This window comes from Gorilla gorilla, chromosome 1, assembly GCF_029281585.2.
Source record: "Gorilla gorilla gorilla isolate KB3781 chromosome 1, NHGRI_mGorGor1-v2.1_pri, whole genome shotgun sequence".
Lineage (NCBI taxonomy): Eukaryota > Metazoa > Chordata > Mammalia > Primates > Hominidae > Gorilla > Gorilla gorilla.
Genome location: NC_073224.2, coordinates 190,534,078 through 190,556,216, shown reverse-complemented (window position 1 = coordinate 190,556,216; position 22,139 = coordinate 190,534,078). Strand labels below are relative to the sequence as shown.

General features: G+C 38.7%; 1 protein-coding gene and 1 long non-coding RNA gene across 7 annotated transcripts in view; both read right to left on the bottom strand.

Moving 5' to 3' along the window:
* The window catches only part of LOC101147269 (AGBL carboxypeptidase 4), a 1,515,476-nt gene that overhangs the window by 895,279 nt on the left and 598,058 nt on the right, over window positions 1-22,139 (bottom strand). The window lies entirely within an intron of this gene.
* The window catches only part of LOC109024566 (uncharacterized), a 103,714-nt gene that overhangs the window by 32,455 nt on the left and 49,120 nt on the right, over window positions 1-22,139 (bottom strand). The window lies entirely within an intron of this gene.

Sequence of the window (22,139 nt, the reverse complement as noted above, 5' to 3'; positions counted from 1 at the left end):
GGCTAACACGGTGAAACCCCGTCTGTATTAAAAATACAAAAAATTAGCCAGGCGTGGTGGCGGGCGCCTGTAGTCCCAGCTACTCGGTAGGCTGAGGCAGGAGAATGGCGTAAACCCGGGAGGCGGAGCTTGCAGTGAGCCGAGATAACGCCACTGCATTCCAGCCAGGGCGACAGAGTGAGACTCTGCCTCCAAAAAAAAAAAAAAAAAGAAAGGACAAAATTTTTTCTTTTTACCTATTGTAACAGTTAATTTTATGTATCAAAATGGAGGGTATTTTTGGATAAGATTGATATCTAAGTCAATAAACTTTAAGTAAGCAGATTGTCCTCTATAATGTGGGTTAGCATCATCCAATCAAGTTAAAGGCCTACATAGAAAAACAAAAGAAAGCAAAAACAAAAACATCAACCTCTCCTGCCAAGAGGGCATTGCTTAGCAGACTGCCTGTGGCTTTCATCTACACCACTGGCTCTTCTGGGTCTCTAGGCCATGGGCCTTCAAACTGGAACTGAGCTATTGGCTCTCCTGGGTTTCTGGACTGCCAAGTCACAGTGCAGATTTTAGACTTAGCAGCCTCCATCATCACATGAGCCAATTCCTCATAATAAATCTCTTTCTATATATTTACACACTCAGTTGGCTCTGTTTCTTTGGCTAACCTTGACTAATAGCTATACAGATGTTCACAGGTGGTAAGAAAGACAATATTACTTCTGAGATGATACACTTCCAAAGCAAAGTTGAATTCTCTCACAAAGGAAACAAATGATCTTAATTGTTCTATGTCTTGAAAAAAAAGAGGAACACTTTTTAATGAAATCAGAAAGAATAGGAACTTTGGAAAAAATATGAATGCTCAAATAATTTTAGTCAAGATGAATTCAGTTCCAAGAACCTGAAAGATCCTAACTGCCTTGAAAGTGATTTATGAGGCATATCTGAAAGAGGAGGTTGATAGTCAGAACACATCAAAATGAAAATATCTGTATGATGTGTGTTCCTAATAACCCAGGTCTGTATTTAAATATAGCCAACAAATATCCAGTTGCAAATGTCCAGCCTTTAGTGAGAAATTCCCTCAGTCTACAGTTGGCTAACCCTGCTCCCAGGTTACAGAATTCTGAGGTCACATTCCCAGCTCAGACACCCCATTTAGACAATTGACTTATTTTTCGCTTATCAGACTCTGGCTCTCTACTCTGTGCTCCAGTTTTGTGATTCTACTCCTTTGCCTGAATTCAGGGTTACAGCAGCCTCAGGTAAGAGATTGCTTCCTGTAACTCCTGTCCTAGACCCCAGAGACTCTAGAACTCTCACACAAGTAGAGAATATTGTGGACAACAGAGTAACAATTCATGAACCAAAATACTGAGAAATAAGCAAGAAAGAAAAAATGCATGTGATAACACTGTTATTTTTTAAATACCGAATAAATGCTTTTAGTACAATCTATTGTAAAGCACTTTGCAATCTATAAAATAAATTTATATCCATGTCTTCACTGATCTCACACTACCCTTGTGTGATGGTTAATACTGAGCATCAACTTGAATAGATAGAAGGATGCAAAGTATTGTTCCTGGGTGTGTCTGTAAGGGTGTTGCCAAAGGAGATTAACATTTGAGTCAGTGGACTGGGAGAGGCTGACTCACTCTCAATCTGGGTGGGCATCATCTAATCAGCTGCCAGTACAGCTAGGATAAAAGCAGGCAGAGGAACATGAAAGGACTTGACTTGCTGAGTCTTAGGGCCTTCATCTTTCTTCCATGCTGGATGCTTCTTGCCCTCACACATCAGATTCTGAGTTCTTCAGCTTTTGGACTCTTGAAATTACACCAGTGGTTTGCCAGAGGCTCTCGGGCCTTAGGCCACAGACTGAAGGCTACACTGTCAGCTTCCCTAATTTTAAGGTTTTGGGACACAGATTGGCTTCCTTGCTCCTCAGCTGGAGACAGTCTATTGTGGGACTTCACTTCGTGATTGTGTGAGTCAATACTCCTTAATAAACTCCCTTTCATATATACATCTGTCCTATTAGTCCTGTCCCTCTAGAGAACACTGACTAATACACCTTGTGAGGAGGTGAGAGCAGAGATGAAATCTCCTTATTGTCAATGAAGGAATTAAGGCTTACAGAAGTTAAATATACCCTAGTCACATAATGCCAGAGGCCTAAACCAAATCTTTTCATTCTAAATCCCTTCCTTTCTCTGTCTTTTTCTGTCTCCCCTCTCCTTCCTCTCCATCAAACCCCACTCTCTCTGGCTCTCTCTCTCTCTCTCTCTGTCTCATTTATCCTCCAAGCTGGCAAACTAATGAAATTGATACCAATACTTTTTGTTGCAACCCACATATGTAACTTCTTAACACTACCACACATCTTGAAGCAAAGTGAGCTAGTGCCTATTTTTTAACAATTACACAATTCACATCTAATGAGGATTTGGGGGAAGAAATTAATCAGAAAGTGATACTTTTAGTGAGATCCTGATCAATACCATGCACTCAATCTAAAAGCAAGAGTCAGAGAAATGAGACACTTTTGGGGAGGGGAAGGAAGGCAGAAACAAGGAGTGAGGGATGGAAGTATATAATTTGTATTAAGCTAATAGGGGCGCAAACACAACCCAGAGACCTTAAAGAAGGCACAGCTGAAAAGTGAGGAAGAAAGGTGACAGAGCTACTTGGAGATTTCATGGTAAAGCAGAAGTCAGATAGGGCTTCATTTAAAATCTTACTCTGGCGCTCACTATCTTTGTCATCTTTCTGAAGTTAGTAAAATTGTGATTATTAATATTTCAATTTAATTGTTAAAAGACATTATTATCTATTTCAAAGGATTTATTAAAAAAACAAGAAAATGGTAGAAAATCAATACGTGCTACTTTACTTCCTCTTAATGAACAAAAGTTTCCATTTTCTTTGATATAATTTCAGCTTCTCTGCACAGGAGGATAGGAATATTATAAATTCCCTAACTGAAGATCATCCCAGTCTGATATATTCAAGCTCATATTGAAAAATATCTGGTCTGAGAGAGACAGAAGTATGGACAGGAAGAAGACATACAGAATCTTGAAGGCACTTTCTTCCTGAAACTAGGTAAGCAGTCCTACAAAATTTTCTACAGATGGATGTGTGGGTCACTGAAGTACTACAATGTAGGAAACTGGTCCAGAAATGCCTAGAACACTCTGCAGGCCTCTCTATACCTCTTGTTGAACCCAAATGTACTTGAACCTCTTAAGGATGTATAATATGGGCCACAGGCACAGATGCACCTGTGCCCCTCATAGGGAGGGCAAAGCTGGCAGAGCTCCAGGATATGGCCATGTTGTGCTCAGTCGGCTGCATTCCCGAGCACGACTAGAAACCCGTATGCAGAAATCTATTTTGAGTTTCTGCTCACACCTGAAGACAATATGCTCCTAACTTTCTTCCCATGATATTTCCCTTCTACAAGTTTTAAAAACCAACTACTGCTTAGCCCAGCATAGTTTTAAGTTCTGGAATCCCTCTAACCTAGGTGTTTGAGGGGAAATGTGCCAAATATGAGGTCAGCAGGGGTTGTGGAGGGGAGCATTTTAACAGCTCTATGAGATGAATAATATTATCAACTAAATACAACAGCCACAACTTGAGCATAGCTAAGACTAGCCATGCTCTTTCCTCTATATCAGTTGCTGCTATCAATTAGTCAGAAGGTGAAATAATTTGAAAACCACAAAAGGCCTATTAGGGCAGTGAACAAAGTTAATTCAGCTAGGTTCTAGCTCTCTTGATTTGCTGTCTTTCTTACAAGCTCCAAAAGTCTGAACCAACCTCTTCCTTTTCCTGGATCCATTTGTCTATGTATAAAATGCAAATTTGACAAAGTCATCTGTAAAATCTCTGATACATTGGATATGCTAGGATCCCTCACACCTTATGATGATGATGACAACAAAGACAGTAACGTCAATGATGGCATGATACTCACTGCACTTATCAAATGCTTACTATATGCCAGATGCTGTACTAAGGGCTTTATAGTGAGTTACAAGCAAAGTAAGAAAGTGTATTAGTCAGGGTTCTCCAGAGGGCCACAACTAATAGGATATATGTATATAAGCAAGGGAGTTTATTAAGGAGAATTAGCTCACACCATCACAAGGTGAAGTCCCAAGAAAGGCTGTCTGCAAGGTGAGGAAGAAAGAAGCCAGCAGTGGTTCGGTCCAAGTCCAAAAGCCTCAGAAGTAGGGAAGTCAACAGTGCAGCCTTCAGTCTGTGGCTGAAAGCCCGAGAGACCCCGGCAAATCACTGGTGTAAATCCAAGAGTCCAAAGGCCAAATAACCTGGAGTCTGATGTCCAAGGGCAAGAGAAACAGAAGGAAACATCCAGCATGGGAGAAAAGATGAAAGCCAGAAGACTCAACAAGCCAGTTTTATCCCACCTTCTCCTGCCTACTTTGTTCTAGGCACACTGACAGCTGATTGGATGGTGCCTATCCACACTGAGGGTAGGTCTTCCTCTCCCAGTCCACTGACTCAAATGTTAATCTCTTCTGGCAACACCCTCATAGACACACCGGGAAACAATACTTTGCCAGTTATCTAGGCATCCTTCAATCCAATCAAGTTGAAACTTAATATTAAACATCACAGAAAGTTAAAGCATTTCAGACAGATGACACAGTATGTATAAAAAGCAGAGGTAAAAGAATAGCAAGGCTCTCAAGTAGTTGAAGTTCTGTAAGAAATATATGGAATAAAAATAGTGAATCAAGGACAGATAGTAATTCAATGTGACTAACACACAGAAAAGGGCAACCTCTTGAATATAAACTAAAGAATTAATCCTTTAATGTATATAAAATTAAGGTCATTGAAGAGTTTGAGCAGGACACTGACACAACCAAATTTGCTTTTAGAAAGATCATTTGGGGGACTATATGGAAGGCAGACTAGAGGGGAACACATTATTGGAAATAGAGATGATGGAAGTCTGAATGAGGGCAGTGGCAGTAAGAACCTGTGAAAGTAAGTAGATTTAAGAAATATCAGAAATCCAATATATTATTATCATTAATTGTTACAATGGTAAATTATATTTGGAAAATACTAAGTACAAAGTTTTTCTAGACCAATCAGTTTCTCTAATTTGTTCATTCACTCATGTATTCATTCAAAAGTATTTATTAGGTTCCTATTTTATGCTAGTTTTATTTTTCTTTTCATAAAAAAATCTGTAGAAAGAAAATAAAATGAATGCCTCTTAGTCAGTTTGGGCTTCTATAACAAAGTACCATAGACTGGGTGGCTTATAAACACCAGAAATCTATTCTCACAGTTCTGGGGGCTGGAAGTTTGAGAACAGAGTGCCAGCAAGAGCATGTTCAGGTTCCAGTGAAGGTTCTTGTCCAGGCTGCAGACAACCAACTTCTCCTTGGATCCTCACATAGCAGAAAGACAGCAAACTAGCTCTTTGGTCTCTTCTTATAAGAACACTAATCCCATTAATGGGATTAGTGAGTCTCCAGCCTCATGACTTAATCACCTCCCAAAAACCCTCCCTCACAATCCCATCACATTGAGGGTTAGATTTTAATATATGAATTTTGGGAGGAGGGAACAAACAACCAGTCCCTGTATAACAGCCTCTAACTATTCACACTCATACCCAAATATGCTAGAAGTTTCCCCAGCATCATGCTTTTATATCACATTCTCCGCAAAACAAACAAAAACAAACAAACAAAAAACCAAATGTTCTTCCTGTACTCTCCACTGGCCAGAAAATATTTGGAAAAGTGTAGTTGAACCTCTTAAGAGTATCTAGGAATGAAATTACATATCCAGATGGTATTAGTTTGTAGATAGTAGTGAAGTTTATATGAATTAAAGAGTATAAATGAGAAGAGTAGGGAGATTTTCTGAAGAGAGTACAACACTTAAGGGCCCTCAAAAGAAAAGGAGACTAAGAAGAAGAATGGGAGAGAGTAGATGTAGGTATAAAAGGGAAACCATGATGGAATATTACCAGGCAAGATAAGAAGAAGAGGAGGAGGAGGATTTATTGACAATGTCAAATCCTGGCAGTCCTGTGGGATAAGGTTTTAAAAGATGTTCCCAGATTTGTGAAAGAAGCAATTCTAATAGAATGGTGGAACTTGATACCAGAATTCAGTAGATTGAAGACTGAATGGAAATTTGGGAAGTAAAAGCAACTCTCAATAATTTTGGCCATGAGGTCACACAACCTGGTAGTGTCCTTTACTGTCTCATTGGGTGATTATGATTCAGTGAGGTTTAATAGGCAAAAAGGTAGCAGCACCCAGAATAGAGTCTAGCACTGAGTAAGTAATCAACACTTTATATTTGCATGCATTCAACATTTATTTAACAAATATTTATTAGTTACCAAATTCCAGGTTCTGGGAATACAGTAATGAGTAAAAGCAGGTGTGACCTTGACCTCAAGGCATTTATGGTCTATAGTGTGTATGTGCAGGATGAGAAGGCATTAAACAAATAATCATACAAACAAAAGTAAAACTGCGTCAGAAAGCAGTTTGAAAGAATTGTATATAAATATGAATGAGGAAGTTCCCTCCTGGCAACAATGGGTAGAATTGATCTGACCAATGCCTTTTCCTAGACCTGAGGGTGAAGCCCAAGTTGCAAAGAATAAAAAGTTCAGGTGGAGCTCTTTGCAGTCTTGACCTGAGCCTGCCTGTATGTCTTCCATGCCTGCAAAAGAACCTGACAATCTTTCACTGGATCTGGCCAAATGCAGGTCAGATTCAGTAACCCTGATCATCGCTGGGCTTATCTGCAGCCACAACAATTGCAATTTGCCTGATCTATATAAGGCTTGAATAAAATTATACATGAAAAATGCAGAGGTGACATTATGATGTAGTAAATAGAATGCTGACTTTGAAATCGGGGAAATCTTACTTCAAGTCTTGGCTCTTTCCCTTTCTAGTTATGTGATCTGTAACAGGTCATTTTATCTCTGAGCTTCAGATTTCTCCTCTGTAAATGAAGAGGATAACTAATACTCAGCCTAGTTCACAGAGTTGTTGAGAACCTGTAATCCTCAAAATACAAATAAAACAAAAAAAATCAGAATCTCTTTATTAGGCAGGATCATAAAGGTCTTATGATCCAGTTACAATGTTTGTGAAAGCACCTTAAAAGGTAGAATAATGAGAAAAGGTGAAGACATTATCCTTAAGGTTCTATACATTCTCCTCTAAAACCATATGTTTAAATACATGTGTATGTATACATACGTATATATTTATAAAATTGTATATGTAGACACATACACATATATATAAGCCCATATAGTGTAGTGCTATATTGAACTCACATTAATAGAAAGGAATCTATTTCAATTACCAATTTTATGGGTTGGTGAGTAAAAGGGAAATACATGAGAAAAAATGAAAGTTGCACCATTTACTTTATTTATTTTGATAAGATCTGTTTAGCTGTATTGTTAATCATGCTTCCAAAATACCAATAAATGGACCATACTCTAGTTTGTAATTTAAAAAGTCATCAGCAACATGCAGACTAGCTTCTTAAATATTTTTGAAGTGAAATTATCCATAATGAGGAATGATGGACACCGGTTTTGAGAGAATTACTACATCTGTCAATGGTCATATGCAATGAAAATGGGCCTACTGCTTAAAACTGATCAAAGGAATATGACCAAGCGAGGTTAATGCTCTAGTCTCCATGGAGCTACAGGCTTAAGCACCATTGCTATAAGAGTGGTGCTCATCTTTAAGAAGCCATGAAGAATGTAGGGGGAAAGAACTAGTTCTGGATACACAAAGGCGAGGTTCAAATCACAGATCTATCACTTACTTAACCTCTTCCTAGCTCTGACTCCTAATCTGCATAGTAAGGACAATAATAACAATACACTCTTCATAGGCTTATTGTGAGGATTAGATGTATGTAAAGTATTTAAAACAGTTCCTGGGACATAGCAAGCCCTCAGCTAATGATAGTTGCTATTTTTATTTTGGGACATTATGCAGTGTTAGCTATAAGGATGACAATAATATTTACTTGAGTCTCAGGCATCATCAAATGCTAATCCAACCCCATCATTTTTTAGATGAGGAACCTGAGGCATAGAGAGGAGAAATGATTTATCTGAGGTCATGTAGAAAGTTAATAGCAGATCTGGAATCAGCATCCAGTTCTCTTAATTCCCAATTCTGTACTCTTTCCTACTTCTTCGCTAGCCCAAGGACTGTCTCTGTCCCTCTGCTCCAATACATGTTACATTATGTCAAAAGAGAGGAACAGACACTATGCTGATTAGAATTATTTTTGTCTTTATATCTCCTACTACATTTTGAGCTCCTTAAATGGAAGGACTGTATTACTTATATCAGATAATGCAGCACCTAGCAGAGTGGTGCAACAATGTTAATTGATTGCTTTAAAATATTCAATAGAATAAAAGATGAAATAGTAAGTATGCTCTGAGGGTGGTAAATGTAATAAGTTTCCATAAGAAGTTACTTCTAGAGGTTTGTTAATTGGAGATGGTGTTAGAATAGAAAAAGCATTGAACTTCATATCAGGGAATATGGATTCTAAGCTTGAACCTGCTAATAACTAGGTGAATTTGGACTGAAGTGACATTAAAATGTAGGGAGGATGAGGGAAGTTCAACAGAAATAAAACTAGAAAGGTAGGTTCTAAAGAACCTTGAGAGTCAGGCTAAAGAATATGAGCTTTATCCTTAAAGCAAAGGAGAGTGAGAGATGGATTTTAAGGAGGTTAATGACATGATCTGGATAATATTTTAGAACTATCACTCTGACAAGTATGTGAAAAACAAATTAGTGGGAGAAAGGCTAAAGGTCAGAAAAATTACTTCTTTTTAGCAGGTTAAAGTATTGAGGCTTAGAGAAAGAAGTTAAGTGAAAGTAATTTGCTGAAAGTCAGAAGTAGAATCAACATTCAAAATAAGATCAAGAAATGCCAAAACCTGTGTCTTCCCACCATACCCTAACACCCCTCAGATAAAGGGCTTATAGGACATGCAGAAACCAGGGAGTTGCATGGAATGATATTCTACACAACCTTGCCTTTGGGAGAGTACATTATCTGGTTAAAATGGATTATCCTTGGATTTATCCAGGAGTCAATGTCAAAAATATCAGCTTTCCAATGAGGTAAATTTTGATTATATGAATATAGTCTTTGTTAAGGACACAAAAATGGTTTGCTGTTGTTTTTTTCTTTCAAAAGAACCGGTACATTTTGTTATGTTTATATACTAGTCAAATTAAGAGTTAAAAATTGATCCAGATGATATTTATACATGTGGTAATATAAAAGGCATATATGCATATGTATGTGTGAATAGACATATACATTGTGTGCATACCTGTAGTTAAACCATATGCAAAGGTATTACCAAATGTTTGAATTTAGAACATCAATTATGATTTGGTGGAAAATTTCTAAATTTAAAATCAGTAAACTTGGTTCATATCTCAGTTCCACATCTTACTAGTTATGTGATTTGTGGTATATTCTTCATATCTTGGAGCCACTATTTCCTCATCCGTAAAATGGAAATAATTATGGGGTTGCCGTGGAGATCAGATGACATATGTGAATATGCTTTGTAAATGGCCTTAGATAAATGTTACAACATAATGTTTAAGAGTTTAGGCTGTGGAGTAGCATTCAATGCTAGTTCAGCTAGTTATTTAATGTGATACTTTGGGCAAGTCATTTAGCTTCTCTGAGCTCGAATTTCTTCATATGAAAAATGAGGCTCATAATAGCTTTTACTTCATAAGTTTATTGTAAGGATTAAATCAGTCAATATATATAAAGTGTATATATTAGTTAATACAGATAAAAGTATGGCCTGGAATTGAGTAAAAGCTCAATGCATGTTCTGTATAGTATTTATTATATGGGCATGTAAGGCAGCTGACTCACACCTACATGCAACAATGGCAAAAAATAAATACAAGAAAAACATGAATACGTTAAGGAAATGGAATATGATTGTTGAAATAATAAAACTAAAAAGACTAGGCGAGTCGGAGATCTAAAGCTCACTGCTCCATGACTAAGAGATTTAACCTAATAGTATCTTCACGCACTTTCACCCACTGTATTCTGTGTTCCGGGTCCATGGGCCACAAATGATGCAGACATGTGTTACAATTGACAATAAATTAAAGTCTCAGGTCTATCCCTTCAGTGTTAAGGAGAAACAAGTGTCGTAGGCTATGATCAGAGAAGGCATCTGAGGAAACCTGTCCTGAAAGAAAAATGACCTTGGAATTCAGTGCTAGAAACAAGCAAGCTGTTTTTTAAAGCTAAAGGAGGTTAAGCAAGCAGTTCATTAAACTAAAGGAATACAGAAAAAAAGCGATCAGAAAAGAGAAGGAGAAATGGAGAAACAGAAGGCTCAATGAAGAACTAGTTTTACAAACAGTTGGCCTGCTGTGGAGTCCTTTTGCTGTGCCAGAAATTTGTTCTTAATATGAGTAAAACAGAAAAACAAATCAAAATTCCCTCAACTGATCCAAAAAGGGCATTCATATAAGGGAGAAGGAGATCAATAGTAGTTGATTAGGATAAACTGGAGTTCTTTTGCAAAACTATAAGAAAGTAGGGAGGGCTAAAGTGGATGATTGACTAGTTCAGTTTTAAGAGACTAGAGAGATATAATATGGCATGGTCTAAAATATACCCATATAGGATCTCTTCTAAGAACTTCCTAAGGATTGAAACAAGAAATGGGGTTTTTGAAACCTCATAATGTGTCCCATTCTTCCCCCTGTAACTTTGCAATTCATTGGAATGATGTGTCTTTAGGTTAAAATACATTGCTTTTTATGAGTCTTCATATAGCTAAGTTTTTTATTTGACATGCAATCAACTACAGAAGCAATCTTACCAGAGAAAGCAATTCAGAACAGTCAGTAGTTTAAAGCTATGCAAAAGTGAAGCTTTTATTGCAGCTTTAGAATTATGCATTTCATTTTAATTTTCTAAATGGATCCTCTGTATAATATGGTCCACAGTAGAAAGGAGACTTTCCAGCTTTAGTTTGTTACACCTAGATTCATGTGTACATGTTTGCTGTTTGTTTTATTTTTCATATGCACACATTGAAGGCAACACAGAAAGGCCATTCCAAGTCTTCCCTTGGATTACCTTTTTACTGTAACTTTAGCTTTCTAGTCTAGCTAAATTCCAGTCTCATAACCTTTGGGTAGCTCTGTAGTTTTATGTCTATAATTCTGCATTCTCCATACCCCTACTTATCTAAGCCAAATCTGTCAATATCAGGGACTAGGCTAAATCCAGCTGTTGGAAAATTTCTAATTGAAATGAAAGTATAAGAAAGAAAGTAACATTTAATGGCCACCTGCCACATCTCTTTAAGTGGTAGGAGGCTTCACATTTATTATCACCTTGACTGCTTTCAACAACTCTGTGAAATAGATACTGTGACAAGAGCTATGGTTATAAAAATGAATAAAACATATTCAGGTCCCTACCCTCATGGAGTTCGTAGTCTAATAGAAGAGACTGATATTGAGTGAATAATTCAAAAACCATTTAATTATACAAATAAAATGTGCTATGAATGGACTAAGTAGTAAAAGAACATGTAACAACAACAACAAAAAACCAAGACTCAGTGGAGTCAGGGACAATTTTCTTGTAGGCAATTGAACTAAAATATAAGGATTTTACTGGATGAAAGTAGGAAATAGACTGTGCATTTCAGGCCAGGAGAACAGCCTGTGATCCCCCCTGTGCTTAAAAGACATGTGCTCCAGTTAAAGGACTGAAAGAAGGCTAGTGCCACAGACTGATAGGCAAAGTTCATGGGGGAGAAACTTATGAGGTAAGTCTAAAGATGTAGGCAAGTGCTAGTTCATTAACGGCATGGTAGGCCTTGTAAGGAATTTCTCTTTGTCCCAAGTATAATGGGAAGGCATTAAAGCTATTAAGCAGGGAGGTGACATTAACAGATTTAAAAAATGTTAAAATATCATTATGGCTTCCTCATAGATAATGGATTTTAGAAGGTTAACAGTTGATAAGGAAATATAAGTTAGAAGACTATTAAACTAGCCCAGGTGAGAGATGATCAGACTTTAATTAGGAAGGGAAAGGATGGAGATAAATTTGAGATGTAGTAGAAGGCAAAATCAATAGATCTTTGTAACTGACCAGATAAGTAAATATTCTTCTTTACAATACCAAAGCAATATACAAAAATACTAGTATTATAATATTTTACATATTAAGTGTTCTCCCAGATAAATAGTGTATTGGGTCATCTGTTACTGGTGGCGTATCACACAGCAAGTATTATATGCAGTGCTCTAGTTGGCAAGTCAAATGTAAAACAAGTTCTACCTTCAAGAAGTTTATGACTTTGGAGAGGAAATATAATATTACAGTAGCTGAAATCTTGACAACAATTCTGTGATATCGGTAACATAGTTCACATTTTACAACTGCATATGTTAAAACCTAGAGTACTTATCAAACAAATGTGATACATATGGAATGGCAGAGACTCCCAGCTCCACTCTCTTTTCATGACTTCCTTAGCCCTTGTTTCTCAGAATGAAAAAGAATATTTTCTGGATCCCTGCTGATATCTTCTGGGACCCACCAGTCATCTCCCACGTAGGCACCTATTCAACAAATGAAATCTCAAGTAGTCCCATTGGGAGGTTTTACATTTCAGTTGGAGATCAGCAGCATAGTATGTATTCTATCTCAATGGACAAAATAAACAGATTAAATCCTTATCCTCAGTGTTCAAATTTTTGCCCAAGTGACATAAATTTAGGTAATAATTCCCTGTGAACTAAAATGGTTACTCAGAAAAATACTATTAGGTATAAATACAAAAGCTGGAGACAAGGTTGGTGAAATGGGTACTATCAAGACTGAGTCAGCCTGCTCCACAGGTGCTGGCTTAGGAGGGGATAGGGTCCCTGCATAGGTGATATAAAGTCTTGCTGTTCAAAGTGTGATTCTTGAACCAACAGCATCAGCATTATTTGAAAATTTGTTAGAAGTGGAGAATCTCAGCCCCTGTAGCAGGTTTAAAGAACCAGGATCTGCGTTTTAACAGGATGCCAACTGATTTATAAACACAATGAAGTTTAAGAAGCACTGATATAAAGTACACCCAAAGGAATCTTCACCTCTAATAGCACAAATGACCTGAAATTCTGCCAATAATACTTTCTATTTATCCAACTTTTGGTCTTCTTTTACTCTTCCTTCTGTAAAGACAAAAATCTCTCGGGATTGAAACAGGCTGATAAAGATGAAAAGGCATGACATGTGAAGTCAGATATACAAGGGTTGGCATTACAGTTCTATATCAAGGTATGAAATTGGGTGTATTGCTAAGAGTTTCTGGGACTCAGTTTGCCTCACTCCAGAATAAGAGTAACAAACTAGTCTTGACAAATCTACAAGAGTGGGATAAACATCTAAGAAGATAATGAATGTAAAAGTGCTCTGTATTGGCCGGGCGCAGTGGCTCACGCCTGTAATCCCAGCACGTTGGGAGGCCAAGACGGGCGGATCACGAGGTCAGGAGATTGAGACCATCCTGGCAAACACGGTGAAACCCCGACTCTACTAAAAATACGAAAAAATTAGCCAGGCGTGGTGTTGGGCGCCTGCAGTCCCAGCTACTCGGGAGGCTGAGGCAGGAGAATGGCATGAACCAAGGAGGTGGAGCTTGCCGTGAGCCCAGATCGCACCACTGCACTCCAGCCTGGGTGACTGAGCGAGACTCCGTCTCAAAAAAAAAAAAAAAGTGCTCTGTATTTATTTGTATGATATGCAATTATTATTGCTATTGTTACTATCAAGAATAACTGTATCATTCACTCATTCAGTCAGTGGTCAAATAGCTATATAGCTAGAACCTAATCTGTGCCACATCCTGTGCTAGATGCTGGGGATAATGAGGTGCATAAGACAGCTATTCCTTACTTTAAGGAGTTCTCAGGCTTGTGGTAAAGAACATAAGACATCATGTAATTATTAATGCCCTAAAAGAGGTACAGAGCAATGCTAGAACACAAGTCTGTCAATGCTTAGATCACTCTTATTTCTCACTACAATAAATTCTAAGGAAACATCCTGTGTTTGGGTGGAAAGCATAGGAAGACAGCTGATTGTAATATTGACTATACCACTTAAAATCTTGAGTAAAAATCTTAAACATCTCAAAGCCTTAGTGTCTTTGTATATAATAATACCTGCGGGAGGAGCCAAGATGGCCGAATAGGAACAGCTCCGGTCTACAGCTCCCAGCGTGAGCCACGCAGAAGACGGGTGATTTCTGCATTTCCATCTGAGGTACCGGGTTCATCTCACTAGGGAGTGCCAGACAGTGGGCGCAGGCCAGTGGGTGCGCGCACCGTGTGGGAGCTGAACCAGGGCGAGGCATTGCCTCACCTGGGAAGCGCAAGGGGTCAGGGAGCTCCCTTTCCGAGTCAAAGAAAGGGGTGACGGACGCACCTGGAAAATCGGATCACTCCCACCCGAATATTGTGCTTTTCAGACCGGCTTAAAAAACGGCGCACCACCAGACTATATCCCACACCTGGCTCGGAGGGTCCTACGCCCACGGAATCTCGCTGATTGCTAGCACAGCAGTCTGAGATAAAACTGCAAGGCGGCAGCGAGGCTGGGGGAGGGGCGCCCGCCATTGCCCAGGCTTGCTTAGGTAAACAAAGCAGCCAGGAAGCTCGAACTGGGTGGAGCCCACCACAGCTCAAGGAGGCTTGCCTGCCTCTGTAGGCTCCACCTCTGGGGGCAGGGCACAGACAAACAAAAAGACAGCAGTAACCTCTGCAGACTTAAATGTCCCTGTCTGACAGCTTTGAAGAGAGCAGTGGTTCTCCCAGCACGCAGCTGGAGATCTGAGAACTGGCAGACTGCCTCCTCAAGTGGGTCCCTGACCCCTGACCCCCGAGCAGCTTAACTGGGAGGCACCCCCCAGCAGGGGCACACTGACACCTCACATGGCAGGGTATTCCAACAGACCTGCAGCTGAGGGTCCTGCCTGTTAGAAGGAAAACTAACAAACAGAAAGGACATCCACACTGAAAACCCATCTGTACATCACCATCATCAAAGACCAAAAGTAGATAAAACCACAAAGATGGGGAAAAAACAGAACAAAAAACTGGAAACTCTAAAATGCAGAGCACCTCTCCTCCTCCAAAGGAACTCAGTTCCTCACCAGCAACGGAACAAAGCTGGATGGAGAATGATTTTGACGAGCTGAGAGAAGAAGGCTTCAGACGATCAAATTACTCTGAGCTACGGGAGGACATTCAAACCAAAGGCAAAGAAGTTGAAAACTTTGAAAAAAATTTAGAAGAATGTATAACTAGAATAACCAATACAGAGAAGTGCTTAAAAGAGCTGATGGAGCTGAAAACCAAGGCTCGAGAACTACGTGAAGAATGCATAAGCCTCAGGAGCCGATGCGATCAACTGGAAGAAAGGGTATCAGCAATGGAAGATGAAATGAATGAAATGAAGCGAGAAGGGAAGTCTAGAGAAAAAAGAATAAAAAGAAATGAGCAAAGCCTCCAAGAAATATGGGACTATGTGAAAAGACCAAATCTACGTCTGATTGGTGTACCTGAAACTGATGCGGAGAATGGAACCAAGTTGGAAAACACTCTGCAGGATATTATCCAGGAGAACTTCCCCAATCTAGCAAGGCAGGCCAACATTCTGATTCAGGAAATACAGAGAATGCCACAAAGATACTCCTCGAGAAGAGCAACTCCAAGACACATAATTGTCAGATTCACCAAAGTTGAAATGAAGGAAAAAATGTTAAGGGCAGCCAGAGAGAAAGGTCAGGTTACCCTCAAAGGGAAGCCCATCAGACTAACAGCGGATTTCTTGGCAGAAACCCTACAAGCCAGAAGAGAGTGGGGGCCAATATTCAACATTCTTAAAGAAAAGAATTTTCAACCCAGAATATCATATCCAGCCAAACTAAGCTTCATAAGTGAAGGAGGAATAAAATACTTTACAGACAAGCAAATGCTGAGAGATTTTGTCACCACCAGGCCTGCCCTAAAAGAGCTCCTGAAGGAAGCACTAAACATGGAAAGGAACAACCGGTACCAGCCACTGCAAAATCATGCCAAAATGTAAAGACCATCAAGACTAGGAAGAAACTGCATCAACTAATGAGCAAAATCACCAGCTAACATCATAATGACAGGATCAAATTCACACATAACAATATTAACTTTAAATGTAAATGGACCAAATTATCCAATTAAAAGACACAGACTGGCAAGTTGGATAAAGAGTCAAGATCCACCAGTGTGCTGTATTCAGGAAACCCATCTCACGTGCAGAGACACACATAGGCTCAAAATAAAACGATGGAGGAAGATCTACCAAGCAAATGGAAAACAAAAAAAGGCAGGGGTTGCAATCCTAGTCTCTGATAAAACAGACTTTAAACCAACAAAGATCAAAAGAGACAAAGAAGGCCATTACATAATGGTAAAGGGATCAATTCAACAAGAGGAGCTAACTATCCTAAATATATATGCACCCAATACAGGAGCACCCAGATTCATAAAGCAAGTCCTGACTGACCTACAAAGAGACTTAGACTCCCACACATTAATAACGGGAGACTTTAACACCCCACTGTCAACATTAGACAGATCAACAAGACAGAAAGTCAACAAGGATACCCAGGAATTGAACTCAGCTCTGCACCAAGCGGACCTAATAGACATCTACAGAACTCTCCACCCCAAATCAACAGAATATACATTTTTTTCAGCACCACACCACACCTATTCCAAAATTGACCACATAGTTGGAAGTAAAGCTCTCCTCAGCAAATGTAAAAGAACAGAAATTATAACAAACTATCTCTCAGACCACAGTGCAATCAAACTAGAACTCAGGATTAAAAATCTCACTCAAAGCCACTCAACCACATGGAAACTGAACAACCTGCTCCTGAATGACTACTGGGTACATAACGAAATGAAGGCAGAAATAAAGATGTTCTTTGAAACCAACGAGAACAAAGACACAACATACCAGAATCTCTGGGATGCATTCAAAGCAGTGTGTAGAGGGAAATTTATAGCACTAAATGCCCACAAGAGAAAGCAGGAAAGATCCAAAATTGTCACCCTAACATCACAATTAAAAGAACTAGAAAAGCAAGAGCAAACACATTCAAAAGCTAGCAGAAGGCAAGAAATAACTAAAATCAGAGCAGAACTGAAGGAAATAGAGACACAAAAAACCCTTCAAAAAATCAATGAATCCAGGAGCTGGTTTTTTGAAAGGATCAACAAAATTGATAGAACGCTAGCAAGACTAATAAAGAAAAAAAGAGAGAAGAATCAAATAGACGCAATAAAAAATGATAAAGCGGATATCACCACCGATCCCACAGAAATACAAACTACCATCAGAGAATACTACAAACACCTCTACGCAAATAAACTAGAAAATCTAGAAGAAATGGATACATTCCTCGACACATACACTCTCCCAAGACTAAATCAGGAAGAAGTTGAATCTCTGAATAGACCAATAACAGGAGCTGAAATTGTGGCAATAATCAATAGTTTACCAACCAAAAAGAGTCCAGGACCAGATGGATTCACAGCCGAATTCTACCAGAGGTACAAGGAGGAACTGGTACCATTCCTTCTGAAACTATTCCAATCAATAGAAAAAGATGGAATCCTCCCTAACTCATTTTATGAGGCCAGCATCATTCTGATACCAAAGCTGGGCAGAGACACAACCAAAAAAGAGAATTTTAGACCAATATCCTTGATGAACATTGATGCAAAAATCCTCAATAAAATACTGGCAAACCGAATCCAGCAGCACATCAAAAAGCTTATCCACCACGATCAAGTGGGCTTCATCCCTGGGATGCAAGGCTGGTTCAATATACACAAGTCAATAAATGTAATCCAGCATATAAACAGAGCCAAAGACAAAAACCACATGATTATCTCAATAGATGCAGAAAAAGCCTTTGACAAAATTCAACAACCCTTCATGCTAAAAACTCTCAATAAATTAGGTATTGATGGGACGTATTTCAAAATAATAAGAGCTATCTATGACAAACCCACAGCCAATATCATACTGAATGGGCAAAAACTGGAAGCATTCCCTTTGAAAACTGGCACAAGACAGGGATGCCCTCTCTCACCACTCCTATTCAACATAGTGTTGGAAGTTCTGGCCAGGGCAATCAGGCAGGAGAAGGAAATAAAGGGTATTCAATTAGGAAAAGAGGAAGTCAAATTGTCCCTGTTTTCAGACGACATGATTGTTTATCTAGAAAACCCCATTGTCTCAGCCCAAAATCTCCTTAAGCTGATAAGCAACTTCAGCAAAGTCTCAGGATACAAAATCAATGTACAAAAATCACAAGCATTCTTATACACCAACAACAGACAAACAGAGAGCCAAATCATGAGTGAACTCCCATTCACAATTGCTTCAAAGAGAATAAAATACCTAGGAATCCAACTTACAAGGGATGTGAAGGACCTCTTCAAGGAGAACTACAAGCCACTGCTCAAGGAAATAAAAGAGGATACAAACAAATGGAAGAACATTCCATGCTCATGGGTAGGAAGAATCAATATCGTGAAAATGGCCATACTGCCCAAGGTCATTTACAGATTCAATGCCATCCCCATCAAGCTACCAATGACTTTCTTCACAGAATTAGAAAAAACTACTTGAAAGTTCATATGGAACCAAAAAAGAGCCTGCATCGCCAAGTCAATCCTAAGCCAAAAGAACAAAGCTGGAGGCATCACACTACCTGACTTCAAACTATACTACAAGGCTACAGTAACAAAAACAGCATGGTACTGGTACCAAAACAGCATGGTACTGGTACCAAAACAGAGATATAGATCAATGGAACAGAACAGAGCCCTCAGAAATAACGCCGCATACCTACAACTATCTGATGTTTGACAAACCTGAGAAAAACAAGCAATGGGGAAAGGATTCCCTATTTAATAAATGGTGCTGGGAGAACTGGCTAGCCATATGTAGAAAGCTGAAACTGGATCCCTTCCTTACACCTTATACAAAAATCAATTCAAGATGGATTAAAGATTTAAACGTTAGACCTAAAACCATAAAAACCCTAGAAGAAAACCTAGGCATTACCATTCAGGACATAGGCGTGGGCAAGGACTTCATGTCCAAAACACCAAAAGCAATGGCAACAAAAGACAATATTGACAAATGGGATCTAATTAAACTAAAGAGCTTCTGCACAGCAAAAGAAACTACCATCAGAGTGAACAGACAACCTACAACATGGGAGAAAATTTTCGCAACCTACTCATCTGACAAAGGGCTAATATCCAGAATATACAATGAACTCAAACAAATTTACAAGAAAAAAACAAACAACCCCATCAAAAAGTGGGCGAAGGACACGAACAGACACTTCTCAAAAGAAGACATTTATGCAGCCAAAAAACACATGAAAAAATGCTCATCATCACTGGCCATCAGAGAATTGCAAATCAAAACCACTATGAGATATCATCTCACACCAGTTAGAATGGCAATCATTAAAAAGTCAGGAAACAACAGGTGCTGGAGAGGATGTGGAGAAATAGGAACACTTTTACACTGTTGGTGGGACTGTAAACGAGTTCAACCATTGTGGAAGTCAGTGTGGCGATTCCTCAGGGATCTAGAACTAGAAATACCATTTGACCTAGCCATCCCATTACTGGGTATATACCCAAAGGACTATAAATCATGCTGCTATAAAGACACATGCACACGTATGTTTATTGCGGCATTATTCACAATAGCAAAGACTTGGAACCAACCCAAATGTCCAACAATGATAGACTGGATTAAGAAAATGTGGCACATATACACCATGGAATACTATGCAGCCATAAAAAATGATGAGTTCATGTCCTTTGTAGGGACATGGATGAAATTGGAAACCATCATTCTCAGTAAACTATCGCAAGAACAAAAAACCAAACACCGCATGTTCTCACTCATAGGTGGGAATTGAACAATGAGATCACATGGACACAGGAAGGGGAATATCACACTCTGGGGACTGTTGTGGGGTGGGGGGAGGGGGGAGGGATAGCATTGGGAGATATACCTAATGCTAGATGACGAGTTAGTGGGTGCAGCGCACCAGCATGGCACATGTATACATATGTAACTAACCTGCACAATGTGCACATGTACCCTAAAACTTAAAGTATAATTAAAAAAGAAAAATACATCACATTAAAAAAAATAACAATAATAATACCTGCATCACTGAGCTAACCAGAGCATAAAATGAATGTAAAAGGGCTAAGTGAACCATTCATTGTTGGCCTTTCATTCATATGCTCAAGTACAAGCACTTGATTTCAAGCCAAGCACACAGTAGTCTCCCTGAGGATACAGGAATGAAAAATGACTCTGTTGTCTTCAAAGAACTTTCAGTCAAGTACACAGTTGTAACAAATGCTACGGGGGGCGGGGGGAAGCTGTGGGTACTATGTCATAAAATAAAAGAAACATAAAACATTGTCTGAAAGTGAGATGGAAGGGGTAGGCTCAGGAGAGCCAGCTTTGAGAAATGTTTTGCATCAATGTCGTGTTTTCAATGTTTGTTATCAAGCAAAAATAAAATTGACAAGAGAAAAAACGAAGAAATAACCTAAGCAAGAAGAGAGTTATTTGAGTTAGCAGTGTCCAATGAGGCAAAATAAACACTAATAATAATAATAATGTGTAATGTTTATTAAGCATTTATTAAGTGCCAGGCATGGTGTTAAATACTTTAAATGTATTCTCTCTTTTAATTCTACCTGTATTGGTTTCCTTTTGTGGACTTGCCTGGAAACTTATGGTACTTTCCCGTCTCTTGACTTTCTCTGCCATCTTTTCTACCATGAAATCCTAGATTTGTCTGCCAAGTTTCAAGATAAACACTATTGGTCCTATTTTAACTTCCTTCCCTCCTGCCTTTCCCCTAAGCACTGTTTGACGCCCACTCCACCTCCAGTTCTATCGATATAGATTCCACATTTAGATGTACTATTCATTTTTCTCATATTTAAAAATGGTCCAAGAAATGTGTCTTTCATTGCAGTAACTCCTGTTTTGAAATCCCTCTCTGAGCCAAAAACTTTATTTCTTCCTAAGAGAGATTCTTATGTAGATAGATTTTGGTCTTAATCAATTCATAGATAGTTACAAAATGCAAGAGCTCTAGGGCACTCTATAGCCATAGACTTTTTTAGACCAATTTCAGCAATATAGATGCAGGCACAAAAAATTATGAGATTTTTAATCCAATCATTTTTACATTAACTGTTCTTCAATGAGCCCAAAGCAAAACAACTCCGAGTATTATAACAGAAAATTTTGCTGTTAATTTCATTGGAGGAATAAAAGTGCATCAAACTGCTTCTCTGCACATCCTTCAAATTTGTGGTTTCTGTGTCTTCACAAATAAATGGAGATATGATTTTCAGGGAAATTCATTTCCAAATTCTTTTTCATTTTCTTTCTGAATAAAGTTCTCAACTAGGTCATGCTGGCTGCTTAACTTTCAACTAGTTTCAAAAAACACTTCTTTGATTTTGAAAATTGGGCAATATATTTTTGATCAGAACAATTGAATTAATATGTATCAATGTGACGCAGAACTGCTGCTAACCTCCTTGTGTCACTCATCAAATGCAAAATCTAGATGTAAGTCCTTTGACTCGTATATTTAAGCATACATCTTGCTATTTCATGCTTTCTTACTTTTGCTGGTGTCATCCTCCTACTTCAAATCCTACTTTCCCCTTCTTCACCCAGCCCACTCTTAAATATCCTTCAAAAATCAGTTTAAGTGTCACTTTCTTTAGGAAGCTATTCTTGATTCTCATCCCCACCCCCATACCACAAACTAAGCTCCCCCCTTCTTCTCCCATAATTCCTGTGTTGATTTTTGTCACAGCACAATTACCCTTTATTGTTAGTGTAACAAGGGCAATACCGTGTGCTCTCTAAACTCAAAT